Source organism: Sorex araneus, chromosome 1 (assembly GCF_027595985.1).
Source record: "Sorex araneus isolate mSorAra2 chromosome 1, mSorAra2.pri, whole genome shotgun sequence".
Lineage (NCBI taxonomy): Eukaryota > Metazoa > Chordata > Mammalia > Eulipotyphla > Soricidae > Sorex > Sorex araneus.
Window position 1 is genome coordinate 34138526 of NC_073302.1, and position 14074 is coordinate 34152599.

Below are 14074 nucleotides of genomic sequence, written 5' to 3' on the forward strand. Positions count from 1 at the left end.
AAATTTAGCTTTGAGATTTGTTTTTGTGCTTTCATTTGAATATGGATGACTCACAAATTGACTTCATATGAATGAATATACTTTCATCCGAATAGATTCTGCTGTTTGCTCCTGTTCCTTTCTGATCTTTACTGCATGCGAGGCATAAGACACTTTTTCTCTGGTGCGGTGCTGAGAGAGAACTGTTCTTAATGTTTTTCCTGGAGAAGCATGGACGCCGGTGGGCTTGGCAAGCCTAAACATCCTTCTGTTTTTAAGAGTGTGAGTAGAAGGACAAAGTGAAATATTAAGTCAGTTCAAGAGGAAAGTTCCAAGTAGGTATTAAGTTGAGAAAATGTTAGCACATCAAAGTGGAGGAAGACAGAGTTTTGTTTTGCTTTTTTTTTTGTTTTGTTTTTGGGTCACACCCAGTGATGCTCAAGGGTTACTCCTCATTTTTCACTCAGGAATTACCCCTGGCAGTGCTTAGGGGACTTTATGGGGCACCAGGGATCGAACCTGGGTCAGCTGCATGCAAGGCAAATGATCTGTACTATCGCACCGATACAGAGCATGGTGCTTTTTGCCAACTTGCTAGGTCTGCAGTTGGACACATCTTTACTGATAAGAGCCTACTTTGTGGATATTAGGACATGCCTGAATTTTAACATGTTCTATGTAGTTTCTCAGGCTTGGATAGAAAAGATATAATTTGTACACGAATTTAGGGCTATTTTTTAAAATGCCTGTTTCACATATTTAGGTATCTGGTTTCCTGCTTAGATCATGTACTAGGTAACTGATTCTGATTTTTTACCATAATACATTTTCCAGTATTTATTCCACATGTTTATAGTTCACTACTGGAAAAAATTCCTCTCTGACATCTGTTCTGAATTAGTTCCCTTTTCCAGTTATGTTTTCCTGTTTTATTAATTGTAATGATGAGAATAGACAGTTGTAGTTTAGAGATTTATGCTCTTTGAGGTTAGTGAAATTGAAATGAACTATCTCATTTCTAACTTCTGAAAATTATTTGTTTTTATTGGAAGGGGGTGTACCTGGTGATGTTCAAGGAACCAGTGGGTATTGGGGATGGAAACTGGGGCGCCTGCATACGAAGTATGTGCTTCAGCCCTTTGAACCTTCTCCCTGGCTCCTGGATTTTTTTTTTTTTTTGTGGCACCGGAGATTTGAACCCAGGGCTTCATGTGTATGAGGCAAGTGCTATATCACTAAGCTCTAAAAACTGTTATTTGTGTAATAATAAATTACTCCTCTCTCACCATTTACTCCTTCTTCTCCCTCTCTCCTTTTTCATATCTTTCTATTCTTCTTTCATCAGTTCAGGGCCTCAAACATTTTTTTTGGTGGGGGGTCACATCCAGTGATGCACAGGGGTTACTCCTGGCTCTGCATTCTGGAATTACTCCTGGCAGTGCTCCAGGGATACCGAGGATCGAACCCGGGTTGGCCGAGTGCAAGGCAAAAGCCCTACCCACTGTGCTATCGCTCCAGCCCCAGGGCCTTAAACATTGTAGGCAATAGGCTGAGGGCTCAGATGTAAACTTTTCTGTGTTTTGGGACCAGCCACACCTGATTACTCAGGGACCACTGATTCCTGGTTTTGTCTTGGGGATGACTCCTGGGGCAGTGTTTGAAGGGACCATGTGGTGTCCTGAATCGAACCCCAGTCCTCTTACATGCAGAGCATGTACTCAGTCCTTTGAACTATCTTTTCAGCCTCCAAATGCAGAATATTAACTAGGCACTTGAAATTTAGCTACTTAACACATTTAAACATTTGAAGATTTAACTTGAAAAGGCAGTGTATTCACTGGATTCAGACAAAAAATGAGAAGTTTCCTTTCTATCTCTTTCCCTCATTGATTCAATCCCCATTCTTCTAATGCTTTATTTATTTTATTTATTTTGTTTGGGGTCAATATCCAATAATGCTTTAGGCTACTCCTGTCTCTGCATGAAGGTCACTCCTGGCTATGCTTATGGGATGGAACCTGGACCTCTCAGGCCCTCTTTCGGTTTTATTCTATTTTATTATGTTTGGTAGTACTTGGGATCAAACTCTGGGCCTGACATGTGAAAGGCATGCCCTCTACAGCCAGTCCTGCCCAGAGTTTTACAGTGAACAACTCAGTACAGATATAAATACTATTTTCCTTTCCCTTTTCATTTAATGAAGCTTACACATATTATTCTGCCTTTTTCATGTATGTCTTGGAGTTCCTTTCATACCTGCGGGAAAATATATAGGCATATGTACTTAACATATCATACAGATAAATATATATGCATTTATATATTTAACAATATATTCTAGAACTCTCTTTGTACTTCATTGGGTACATTTAGCAACATTAATTTTTACCAGTCCCATTTTTGTGGACATTGGGAATTTTTCAAACATTTGCTGTTTCAAACAATGCTTGATTAATTCACTCATGTTCAAATATATTTGTAGGGTAGATTACTGAAAATCAGAATTGCTGACCAAAGATTCTCAGAATAATTCTGTAAATGCTATGGAAACACCCTTCCTGGGGGTTATACAATTTATACCCCCACCAGAAATGTAGGAGAGTGCCTGATTGCTCTAATTTTTGCTAACAAAATGTATCATTAATTTTATTTTCCTGCAACCTGGTAGGTTCAATGTTTTGTCATAGCATAGCTTTCATTTGTTTCCCTTTGAGTGAGTTTGAATAACCTCACATATTTCAGGGCTCTTTATCTTTTTTTCTTTTTCTCTGTGATATATCTTACATCCTTTGCCTATTTGTACGTTTTTTTTTAATATCACCCTGTAGTTAATGTTTATGGATATTTATGATATGATATGGAGATGTACCCCTTGCAAACTTCCAGCTCCCCATACTATCCCAGTTTTGCCATTTGTCTTTCAACTTTCCATCCCGTTTTTGCTTTTTGGATAGTTAAAAACACGTAGTTAAATTTTAACCTCTTGATTTCTGAACTTTGTGTCAGAGTGAGAAAAGTCTCCCCCACTATATGGTTATGCAAGTATTCTTTCATATTGTCCCAATGTCTGTTTCTTTTTATTGGTTTCTATTTTACATTTTGGGTCTGTTTTCCTTGGGGTGAGCAATAACCAGGCCATTTGTGATCAGTCCATCTCTACATCATTTTGCTTCTCAACAAAAAACAAGCTTGATTCCTAGACTTGTTCTTTTTTTTCACACCTACTTTGCTGTGACTGAATGTGAATGTAGTTCTTTGTTTTCCTTCTTGTAGAAAGCTTTAGCAGTGAAATGCCTTTCATCATAATATCCCTCTGCTTGCTTCAGCAGCACCAAGGACCTGACAGCTGGTTGATATTTGAATGAATGCAGGCTGCTAAAAAAACTCTTCAGGATTCTCAGTTGAGCAATAACTGGCTAAAAAAGAAATCCTGCCTGGAACCAGGTTCCTTACAAGACTCTTTAAATCCCAGGTACTTGGTAGCTCTCCCTGGCCTTGCCAGCTGCCATTCCAGAAAGTCTGTGTCATCCGCTCCTGTTCAGGCTTGCCCTTCGGGCCAGTTCCTGTTGATCTGTCGTCTGTGCTTGGTACTGGATGGTAATTCCTTTGAATTGGAATGGGAACCCTCATCTATGACAGAAGTGATTTGGAGTTTTTATCCTGCAGTGACAACCCCAGAGCCTCATGTTACTGGGAAAGTGATTGTGGCAGACCAGTTTAGGGGAGTGTGTCCTCAGTTTGAACCCCAAATATGGTGTTTTTGCCCTCTAGGGAACCTATGGAAAAATCCCAGAATTAATCTATCTAGAGGTGAATGTCCAAGAATGCAGATGAAACTGAGATTACTCGATACCCTTCTAGAACTTTCTAATCTGTTTGGAATACTTTAACAGTTCCTTGATAAGAGAATTCCTTCACTCTCAACCATTGCTCTTCGTAATCTTTTTCTTTCAGACAGGACTGTTCTTGCCTGATCTTTATTACTGAATTTCTTTTTTTGGGGGTGGTGGGCACACCTACCTCTGCCTTCAAACTTTCCTTTGATGCAAATAATGTACTTTTTGTCCATTACTGTAGTACTGTCATCTCGTTGTTCATCGATTTGCTTGAGCGGGCACCAGTAATGTCTCCATTGTGAGACTTTTTGTTACTGTTTTTGGCATATTGAATATGCCATGGATAGCTTCCAGGCTCTGCCATGTGGGTGGGATAGTCTCGGTAGCTTGCCGGGCTCTCCAAGAGGGACGGAGGACTCAAACCCGGTGGCCGCGTGCAAGGCAAATGCCCTACGCGCTGTGCTATTGCTCCAGTCCTTGTTCATTACTAGTTTGACTTATTTTGGCCCAACTGGTTTGGGTTAAATACAGTTTAGTTGAAAGAAAACTGGTTAGTTGAATAATTTGCTTCAAGCAGTGATTTGTAAGATAAAGAATATTTAGATTATTCATTTTCGATAGTATTCATTTTAGGATATTATGGGGCAGTGAAACATTTTCTAGGAGTTTTTCTAATTTTTCTGCCTATTTCAAATTAATTTTCAGCTCAAGAGCTATTTGCTGCTTCTGATTGATATCAAAAAGTAAAAACAACCTTGCTGCTCAGAAATAGGGAAAATGTTGGACAAGCTTTATCTTAACTAAAGGCAAGAAGAGGTGAATTGAACAACTGAAACACTGAACTGATAAGATAAGAACATGGATTTTTTTACTCTTTTTTTTCCTTCCCTCACTAAAAAGTAAGTACGTGTGTAGTACAGGACACTCAGAAAAATGTAGATAAAGAACTACAAGAACAGCGGGTAAAATATTTATCATCCAGGTAAAACTGCTGTTGTCCCTTGTCATCTTTTCAGATGCATTTTATGTGCATTAACTCTACATTTTGTTCATAATCTGCCATTATTTAAGCATTCCACAATTAGTAATTAGCTCCCTTTGTTCTTTCAACCCTTATAAGCCTCAACTGTAGGAAGTTCCACTTTAGTTGGGAATATAGTATCATTCTCTTCTTCCTCTGACCTGAACCATTGCCTGGAACCCAGCACTCCCGCCTGACCCCCTTCCATTCAGTGAGGCAGTTTGTAAATTAAACCTTTCTACCTTCTCTGGACTTATCAAGGGGGCGGATTCAAGAATCCTGGAGGAACTTGCAATTATATAAAAGTTTTCAGCCTTTTACTTGGTCCATATGTAAATGAAGTGGGGTGAGTGACATGAAGGGGGGGGATGAGATTGGGTCCCTCCTAAAATCAAAGGAAGACTTGCAGCAGAAGTCTGTTGTCACTAGAGAAAAATCATTTGGAGATTTTCTCTAAATTAGGGTTGGCAAATATCTTCCATATGTTGTGCCTAAACCCTAATGGATGGCAGACATCACTGTCAGCCATGGCATTCTTGTGTCCAAACACAATTTTGGCTTTCTCAGGACAGGGCTCTAGACTGCTGTGCCTATAAGTTCGTATGGGAGAACAAAGCCTGTTTACCATTCTCTCTCTCTCTCTCTCTCTCTCTCTTGGCTTTCTGGGTCACACCCTGCAGTGCTGGTGCTCAAGAATTACTCTTTGCTCTGCCCTCAGGAATTACTCCTGAGGATTTCCTCAGTGCACCAAATGGGATGCCAGAGATCGAACCTGGGTTGACTTGGTGCAAGGCAGTACTCCAACCTGTCTACCATTCTGGCTTTAAAATGTTGTCTTTAAAAAAAATGGTATATTGACCAAAGAAAGTTATAACAAAATGGTTTTTGATCTGACAAATAACTCTGATGATAAATACTAGGTGTAAGCAGGGTAATTATCTGAATCTCAGTCAAAAACACATGCCTCATAGTTAAGGTCGTAGAAGCAGCAATAATTAAATTATATTAGTTATGGAGTGAAAATCATGTCAAAATGATATGCATTACAAGTTGCGTGTGGTATAGTCATTTTGACGGACTCCCTAGCACTTCTTTCACTGCAGATGGTTATTCTGAGCCATTTTTTCATTGTCAGTGAAGACTTAGGAATGTAACCTGGACAAGATGTAAAGGGAAGGCTAGAGGAGGAGGCTAGAGTATTTTGGGGGAAAGATTTCTTGTTCTGAAAAAGGTATGAGGAAGAGATGGTGCCTGAGAGAAAGAGAGAGAGAGGGGGACAGACAGACAGAGAGACAGACAGAGACAGAGACAGACAGACAGAGACAGAGAGATAGAGACATAGAAGGAGGGAGGGAAGGAGAAGGAAGAAGGGAAGAGATGGGAAAAAGATATGAACCTGATCCCTTGGCAAATTGCTTGTCTTGTTTTTGGTTTGCCTTACCTCTGAACTGGTTCTATGAAATAATATACTTCCTTATTATATAAGCCAGTGTGATATGGGGTTTTGTCACTTGCAGCCTAAAGGGGTGCTCGGAATTGACCCCAGGTCAACTGCTTGCAAGGCAAATGCCCTAACCTATGTACTATAGCTCCAGCTCCCAAATAGGTTTTTGGTTTTTTTTAAACAGGTGTTCTTCCATTCTTCTCTTTTGACTCTAGAGTCCAGCTGGCCTACTTCTGTTTCAGTTTACTTTAGGGAGCTCTGCCTTAGACCAGGATTCTTTACAGGAAGATGTCAGGAGTCAGGCAGTACCCACCATCTCCTCTGGTGCCTTTAAAGTGCTGAAATATCTGGTGGTTTGTTCCTTGTTCCCTCTTTTCCAGATTCTGATTTCTGCTTTTATCTTGGTCCCTGCCCTTGCATATTTTGCCTCTTATTGTCTTACCTCAGGATTTTTAAAATACATTAATTTTTATCTGTTCCTTCTTCCTTTCAACCCTTCAACTCTTTCTCATTTAGTCCTTCCTTAGTGACTTTGTGGTCAGTGGAAACCCTTATCAGCAAAATGTATATAATTTTTGCTAGAGATAGTGGTGAGTTAAATCACACAGCTGTCTACTCTGTACTAATGTGGTCAAAAATGGTCAATACTTGGTTTACTCCTTACCAAATGGCTTTTATTCATGGTAAAGAATAAGTAGCTCCAGAAATGGTCAAGGGGCTATGACACTTAAGTTTCCTTTATGGCTTTACTAATTACTACCTAAATCTAGGGCAACTGGGCGCTTAAAAACATTGAGTTTTTAAGATTCCCAGCATCCCATATGGTCCCCTGAGCACCACCAGGAGTAATTCCTGAGTGCATGAGCCAGGAGTAACCCCTGTGCATTGCAGGGTGTGACCCAAAAAGCAAAGCAAAACAAAACAAAACATTGAGTTTCTTCTCCAAAACGTGTTACCAATTCCTGTTCAGTTTTCCAACATTGTGATTCAAATGAAGTAGTAAGCCTGGCCTAAAAAAAAAAAAACAAAAAAAACTTTAGAAAGAAAAATAATCAGGAAAAAGGGGGTGTAAGAACTTGGGTATTGGTGGAGGAATGCTGACACTGGTGGTGGGTTTGAAGCTGGAACTTTCTAAACCTGAGGCTCTATTACTAATAGGATTGTAAATCACAATGCCTAAATTAAAAAATAAAAGGAAAACCCAAACCAGGGAATACTAAAGCTTGAATGGATTTTCTGATTACTTTTCAGTGAACTAGTATTAAGAATGTCAGTTTCAGTTTTGTATAACTTTGTAGTCTGTTAAAAGGCAGTGGGGTATGAAGTATGACATAAAAATATTAATTAGGGTTGGAGTTGACATTTTAGTGGCAAGTCAACAACCTGAAGTAAAAAGAAAGAGCTATACAATATGAAGGGGAGAAAAAGGTAAATCTTGTGGTTTACATCTAGTTGAACTAGAAATTCTGGTGAGTCAAATTAGGGGAAAGGAAACGGGTAGAAGAAACACCCCCTCTAGTGGCGAGGGGCCAGATCCCACACTAGGTTGGTAAGGTGGGTGACGGGACTGGATGAGTTCTCAGGGCACTTTATACTTTCCTGAGGATCTGGAGGTAGAAATATTAAATACATCTTTAACCACACATAAGAAGGGTTAATGCATTTCGCAGAACATGAAAAGAGTTATCTGAAAAATAATAGACAGCAGTTACTGGAAGAGATCATAGTTTGCTCTTACACAGGTCATTTGGAGATCCTGAAAATTAGGAGACCATGATAAAGTTATTTATCTGAGATAATATGCTGAATGCTTTTATAAACCCATGGGGGCAATGGGGATAATGCCTGTTTCTACAGTTGTGAATAATGACACGTAGTAGTTTTTATTTTATTTGTATTAAGAAGTAATTGTGGATTTCCTAAACATAATTTTTGTGAGGGAGCACACCCAGTGGTGTTCCAGGGTTGCTCCATTGGCACTGGGGACTGAGTCCAGGCCTCCTGCATTGCAGAGCATGTGTTCCGACTCACTGGGGGTCAAACCCTTTTCTGACCCCAAGTAGAATGTTTCACTTGACATTTTAGTGGTGGTTTTGGGAACCAGATGTTTAATTTGCATCTTAGAAGTGATTTAACGTCGATCTATGCAAAAGTAGCAAAGTAAATGAAAATGATACGGACAGTTCAGTGGCTTGATAGAAACACGTAATGCAGTCTTGAAGAACACCTCTTTTTGGATGGAGACTGCGCCTGCTGGTGTTTGGGGCTGCCTCAGCTCTGTGCTTAGGGTTTGCTCTTGGTAGTGCTGAGGGGACCAGGTGGTACTGGAGCATGAACCTGGGCCTCTTGCGTTCAGGCCAGGATATCTCATTTTCAAGATGTAAGTCATTGTAAGTAGTCATTGGATTTATAAACTACAAAGTCCATTGCAGATTTTGATATTTCAGTTTTGTTTGAGAAAAATTCTTTCAATGTAAAAATATTTTAAGAAGGGGGAGTTCAGAAAATAAAGATCGTGAAGACCTGTGTTCAGTCTAAGATGCTTTGACTGCTATTTGACTCCAGCACAGAAAAGAAAGTGATCAAGGCACAAGAAAATCGGGTACAAGACAGCGTTATCAAAATGCCATTTGTTTGTCAAACTTTCTTGCCCCAAGGGAGATAAATTTGAATTTTATAGTAGAACTAGCCTTTTGATAATTTGAAATACGTTTGGTGATTCCTTATAAAAATCAAAAGGAAAACATTTTTTTCTATTGGAAAAAACAGTCTTGCACAGGGACGAGCCTGTCGAATTTTGAAATGTAACTTTTGCATGTTACTTGATAGAACTGATGTTCTTGGTTTATTATTGTGCTTCATAAACATACTAATTTCAGGAAAGAAGAACTAGGTCTGGCAGTAGATCAGACCCTCTATTGGGGAATACCAGAACTAGGAGGAAGAGGTTATTAATGGCTTGTTCATAGCAGAGAAAAATTCGGTATGGAATAATTAAGGTCAGTGAGAGAAAGAATCATGATTATTTTAAGTGAGTTCACAGATACTGTTGAAAGCAATCGGTTAGGACTGATTTGTTAATATATATGGGGACAATAAACCATCGAGATGGTCTCCTTACTAAATTAGTGTGACAGTGTAGAAGATATCTGGAGGGAAGTGAAATAGATGATAAGATTAGTGGTAATTAGAACCTCTTCATTAAATTCTGGTACTGAGAGGTACTGTGCATATTAGCGATGGCTTAATTCTATAAATAAAATTTAATATTAAGAATTGATATAATTTTGGCCTTGCTAAAATTAAGCAAGTATTGATTTGTGTCAGGAGTTGCCGCAAGTGGGCTTCAACAGGGAGCCCAGGCTCCCAGCCTCATTTACAATCCCAGATGAAGCACCGCAGCAACTCCTCCTCATAGCGGACGTTAGTGTGAGCGAGTGTCTTTGCATCCGGAATCTCATTTGATTCTTCTCCCAGCTCTGGGAGACCAGAGAAAGATTGGCCGCCCCTCTGTTCACAGGTAAGTTAGTGGAGGTTCTGGGCCCTTCCCAACTCACTGAAGAGCAGGTAGGGATTACATGTCAGGAGTGGAGCTTGAACCCAGAGCTCCTTCACAGACCACCAGATGCCTTCATGGGTGCTAGTGTCCGTGGTGGCTGTAACAAATCCTGACAGACTGGGTAGTGTAAAACTATAAACTATCCTTTTTCACACAGTTCTGAGGCCAGCGGGCCAAAATCCTGGTCTTGGTTGGACTGTGTTAGCTCTGGAGGCCTCAGGGAAATGTCTTGGCCTCATGGGTGCTGTCTGATGGCCCAAATCTTTCCCTGTAGCTGCCTCACCCCGTCTCCGCCTTCAGGGCCATACTGCCCTCTCCCTGTTACCTCTGTGACTTTCCCTTTTTTTGGCACAAATCCTTCTACCTTTCTCTTCTGAGGAATTGTGTAATGGATGATTCCAACCCTCACACATCCCGTGGGGGCTTATGCCAGACTCTGCACTCAGGGTCTGGACTCAGGAGCAGCTAATGGACCTTATGTGATGCTAGGAATCCCGCCCAGGTTGGCCGCATGCCAGGCAAGTACCTTACCTACTGTACTATTTTTTCTGGCCCTGGATAATATTCTTCCCCCATGGGCGGTGCTGCTGTTGAGCCACATTCCTGGCCCATAATGGCCCATAGGAGGATTGATTTTAAGACTCATTATGGAATTCAGAGTCCATGTAGATAAGCCAGTATGACCACTACATATGCAAAGGTTGTTTACCCCTAAAAACAGTTGTAGCATCCAGGTGTATGGCATGGATATAGCTTTTCAGGGGCCAGTATTCACACATACACCCCCCTCCCCCACTTCGTTGCATGCCATTTAATTATCTATCTCCAGTTTTGGGTTACAGAAATTGTCTGTCTGAAAATGGGCAAGTGGACTAGGGATTTGTTGGCTTAGGCCTAGAAAGGAACATTAAACATGTTTCTGGTTGATGCCAAGTGCTCAGTAACTAGAGTAGAGCTAACACAGTGAAGTCCCTCCACCAATTTGCAATCTTATCTTTTGTAGCCATTGAACTATAAAACAACAAGATTACATTAAGTTAAATTAGCATCTGATTTAACAGTAACAAAGTAAAAAACACTGACTTTTTCTTAGTCAAAAGTGGGGTGTGTGTGTGTGTGTGTGTGTGTGTGTGTGTGTTGTTACAGAATTCAACATGCATGTATATGCATACTTAAAGGAGAGAAACTTGGTGCACCTTATCACGGTTAGACCCTTAGTGCTGGTTCCTAACAATTGTGAATGTCACAATTTGCTGTATGAATGAAATCACATTTGATGACATCCAAGCCAGGCAGCCCTAGGTGCCACACACTGTGTCACACTTTGGTGGGATCCTGACAGGCAGGAAGACCCGGTCATTGTCCGAGAGTCCTCACTGATGCCCAGAGATTCCACTGTGAGTCCATTGACTCTTGACAGCGGCCTACAGCATTTTCCTTGCTCGTCATCTTTGGCCGTGGGCCAGAACACATTCACCCTTGACTGCTTCACATTAATAAAAATTAATCAGTGCCGTGCTGCTCCCAAACAGTTTACATCTTCTATTTTTTCCCAGTCAGAACTTTAAACAATATTTCTTTAATAATTAAGAAGTGTATGTATATTTTAAGTATTATTTGAGGCACTGTGATTTATAATACTGTCAATGATAGGGTTTCACGCATGCATCATGCATACATCGTTCTCACAGCACACCCTCCGCAGAGTGCCTGTTTTTCTCAGTTGATTCAGGGTCCCTCTCCCCCTCACTCCATGCACCCCACTCCTGCCAGGGCAAGTTTAGTTCTGTGGACCAGTTCTCATGTTTGGTTGCCTTTGCTAATAGTTTCCTTCTTCCTATCACGGGGCCCGGGTGCCATTGGAGGCATCAGGATAGGGCTCACTGACTTACTCCTTCAGGTTAGGAAAGCTGTGGATGCAATTCTGGAGAGAGTTCAGGCTTTGGCTCTGCACCCTCTGACTCTGATAGAGCTTTCCGGGAATTCTCTAGCTATGTGCTAGGTCTCTCTCTGTCTCATCTCAAATGCCACTTCCAGCCATCTTTAGGAGCTGGGCACGGTCCTCACCACTGCTATTTCTCAGAAGTACCCAGAAATAACTTGTCCAGCTTCACACTGACATTTGAACCCAGGTAGTATGTAGTTTTACTTACAGAGAGTAAGGGTTTTTTTTAAAATTAATTTATTTTTTAATTAGTGAGTCACCATGAGGGTACAGTTACAGGTTTACACATTTTTTGTGGTTGTGTTTCCTTCATACAATGTTCGAGAGCCCATCCCTCCACCAGTGTCCATTCTCTACCACCAATGAACCCAGTATCTCTCCCACCCCCCAATCCCATCCCCCCACCCCACCCCGAGAGTAAGTTTTTATGCTAGTACAACACCAGACACATGCTCCTTTGCTTATAAATCAAGTAACTTGTTCTTTCTGGAAACCTAAATATTTTTCTTATTTTTAAACTTCATGAGTTTCTGAAGTTTAAACTTATAATATATACAATATATACAATTATATATCCATATGGACTGGAGCAATAACAATGGGTAGGGCATTTGCCTTGCACACGGCTGACCTGGGTTTGATTCCTCTGTCCCTCTCGGAGAGCCTGGCAAGCTACCAAGAGTATCCCGCCCTCATGGCAGAGCCTGGCAACCTACCCGTGGCATATTCCATATGCCAAATACAGTAACAAGAAGACTCACAATGGAGATGTCACTGGTGCCCACTTGAGCAAATAGATGAACAATGGGAGGACAGTGCTACAGTGCTATATATATATATATATATATATATATATATATATATATATATACATATATATAGTATCTGTTTCCCAGCACTCAGTGTGTCCTTCCATCCAGCAACTCATCCAGAGTTAAGCTTCCTTGGCGAAGTTTGGATGATTCTTTTCTCCCGTATGGTGTTTGTTCTCTTGTCTCAGGAACATTAATTTTATTATTATTTTTTTGTAAGTAGTTCTCTTAAACTTGCCCCTAGATTTCTTTTCATTTAGAAATTCCATACCTTTCCTCCCGGTCTCCTTTCCCACCCCCCACACCCCCGGATAGAATGAAAATTCTGTCATTTTTCCAGATAAAAAGCATGTTTCAGAAGGGTCTCTTCAACTTTTTACTTTCTTAATAAAAAAATCACTGTATCACTGTCATCCTGTTGTTCATTGATTTGCTCAAGCAGGCACCAGTAATGTCTCCATTTGTCCCTGTCACATGTTAGTGTAGGTAGCCCGATGGCGTATTGGGGGCTCTTTCAGGATCAGGGGAATGAGGATCGTTGGTGTTACTGATTTTGGCATATTGAGTTCGTCACAAGTAGCTTGCCAGGCTCTGCTCTGTGGGCAGGATACTCTCAATAGCTTGCTAGGCTTTTTGAGAGGGACAGAGGCTTTTGGGGTGGCCTCTAATAAAATTTATTTTATTAAAATAAAATTAGGATTTTATTTTAAATTATTTTATTTAAAATTTATTTTTATTTAATTAATTTTTAATAAATAAAAGCTTATAAATCATGTTTAAAGAATTTCGCAAAAAAAAAATAATTTCCGGGGGCTGGAGAGATAGCACAGCGGGTAGGGCGTTTGCCTTGCACGCGGCCGACCTGGGTTCAAATCCCAGCATCCCATATGGTCCCCTGAGCACGGCCAGGGATAATTCCTGAGTGCAAAGCCAGGAGTAACCCCTGTGCATCGCCAGGTGTGACCCAAAAAGCAAAAAAAAAAAAAAATTCCCAGTTGAATACTTAATTCTGGCAATTCTCTGCATTAAATAATATATTGAAAATATTATAGCCAAGTAAGATAATTTATCGTAGTAATGTGATTTTAACATTAGAAAATATTAATATGTCACTTTAATAGATCAAAAGGAAAAATCTTGATTATTTCCAAGGGCATTGAAAAATATTTGATAAATTATTATCCACTACTGATCACAAGAAAAGAGCAAAGATACAGAAACAGCACTTGGTAATCTAGGAAATGAAGGATCCGCTCTTAACACTCAATGCTGTACTTGACATAGAACTAATTAAGCAACGTTTTTTAATGTGTGTACTCTGAACTCTGGATCTTGTGTTTTCTATAAAAAGTGGTTATCATTTTTCTATTAAGGTAAAGCATGTTGTTAAAACAAATAACAACATCTCAGTAGCTGGATACAGTAGACATTTATTTCTCTCATATAATCTAATGGGGCTGTTTCTGGTTGATAAGACA